The sequence below is a fragment of the Octopus bimaculoides genome, chromosome 25 (assembly GCF_046866305.1).
Source record: "Octopus bimaculoides isolate indiv1 chromosome 25, ASM4686630v1, whole genome shotgun sequence".
In the NCBI taxonomy this organism is placed as follows: Eukaryota; Metazoa; Mollusca; class Cephalopoda; order Octopoda; family Octopodidae; genus Octopus; species Octopus bimaculoides.
Window position 1 is genome coordinate 26,142,892 of NC_142952.1, and position 2,458 is coordinate 26,145,349.

Sequence of the window (2,458 nt, forward strand, 5' to 3'; positions counted from 1 at the left end):
AATGACCCCATTAGTGCATAATGGTTCACTTTTAATGAGTTTTCTAAAGAATGTATGTATGTTAGTTATCTCCCTTACAATATACTACAAGATACTTTGGCGAATCCATTCACTTCTCGCCTTTGTATCACTCCGATATAAAACATTACCAAAGGCCACATTAAATCCTTTGTATTGTATTTTCTCTCTGGTAATACGCCTTCAAAATCCGACTTGCCAGTTCCTGCATTCACTTACCTAACAAAGTCAATTTTCTCCCTTACTAACGGCTGAAATAGACTTATACTAAGTGTGTGTGTGTGTGTGTGTGTGTGTGTGTGTGTGTGTGTGTGTGTGTGTGCGCGCGTGCGTGCGTGTATGTGTGTGTGTGTGCGTGTGTAAGTGTGTGCATGCGTGTGTGCATGTGTGTGTGCATGTATGTATGTATGTATGTATGCATATGTATCTATATATATTTATATGCCAATTCTAATTTCTTTAGAAAATCTGCAGAGATAACTTTAAAAAGTGGTGTGTGTGTGTGTGTGTGTGTGTGTGTGTGTGTGTGTGTGTGTGTGTGTGTGTGTGTGTGTACCTATATATATATATATATATATATATATATTCATGTACATACATACATACATACATACATACATACATACATACATACATAGCTATTTGTTTAAAGAGTTCACTTCGAGTTCAATTCTAAGGAGTTTTCTTCTGGTTTAGTCACGAGTCGAACACAATGCCATTTGAGCGAATTTAGTAGACAGTAGCTGGCCAGGGACGTGATGTTGCGTCTCTCTAGTATTCCGACGAAGGACTTGTAGTTACTTAGAAGCTGCTTGAAAGGGCCGCCTTGAAACCAACATATTTCCTACTCGGTTTCACAAGCGCCGCGTCAAGTAGCGTCTGAATAACGTCAGTTCCTCGTTTAGGATACCGAGGAGTCACAATATCACGTCCCTGGCCAGCTATGAATGCATAATTAAATGGAGACTCCTAGAACATGTAAGCTATGCCTGGCTGAACGACTAATTTGATCTGGTGCTTTTTTTCAACTCCAAAAATGAGGTGTTTAGTCAATGCCCTCATCAGAGGAAATTCCTGTTAAAAATATTGAATTCTCCATTTGCGGACATATAAATAGTTACCTGTTTCGAAAGAAGTCGTTTTTGACACGGCTGTAAGGGAAATAACTCCACCTTACCCAAGCATGCACCGGTAAGATTTCGTTCCGAGAATTTTTTGGTTTACAAGATTAACTGAGCGTGATTTTTGCTTCCTCTAGTCGTAGAGAGCTTATATGCCTCAGAACATTTCAGTCTGACGAGTCGTTTATACAGCTAAGCGCTTTATAGGTGTGAAACCAATAGTCACTCTCTGACCGCCCATAACAAACAACCTTCGAACCTACTGCTTTAATGTTTTAGGATATATGGACTACTGACCGATATATGTATGTATGTATGTATGTATGTATGTATGTATGTATGTATGTATGCGTATATATATATATATATATATATATATATATATATATATATATATACATACATGTGTGTGTATGTGTGTATACACATACACTTTTCTCTTTCCGACGAATGGCTATGCTCGAAACGTTAACAACTCTCTCCTTTCATCGAGCGTCAAATTAATATATTTCTTGTGCACGTCCTCACATACATTTTTCTTTCTAATTTTTTCCATTGTTTTTTGTTCTTTGAATTTTAACTCTCTCTATTCTTACTCTATCTCTTAATCCACTCTTACTCTCTCTTTCCGCCCTTGCTTGCCTCTCCCATCCTGCGCACAGCCAACCTTCGCTCATTACCTCCCATTCTAATGGCTGTAAGCGTCCTAAGCAGGGAATCCCCTACGGCCGACCTCGACTAGGAAAAGCCATACCTGCCATCCTTTCTCCCTGCAACCCTGCAGAAGACTCTCATATCTAGCACGCTTCCATTCATGGGCCTCATTAAACCCCTCTTCTCACGGGACTCTTAGTTCAACTACGATAATTTTCTTGGCCTTTACAGACCACAGGAGCACATCTGGCCTCAGGGTTGTATTAACAACCTGGCGAAACTGCGATCTCTCCCCTAAGTCCACTTGCATATCCTTTGGTTGAGATCCTTGCAGCAAGCTATGTATTGCTTTTGCTAACTATATTGGTTTCTCTCCTTCTTTCACGAACTTAATTACTGCTATTGCCTTCTATTGGTGATGATGTTTCTTGCGCCTTTCCTGTTCCAGGTTATGAGCAATCGTTGCAAGCACCCTATAATGGCACCATTTCTATCTGCCTTGTGAAAGTGCTATTCTGCACCCTGTCAAGATGTGTGCCAGAATGCTCCTTTCTCCACAAAGTCTATACAGTTGGTCTTCCCTCAAACCCCATCTGTGCAAATTTGTTGGCATCGGGAGTGTGTCATACACCACTCCCAGCAGGAGGAGATGCAAAAAGATTCCA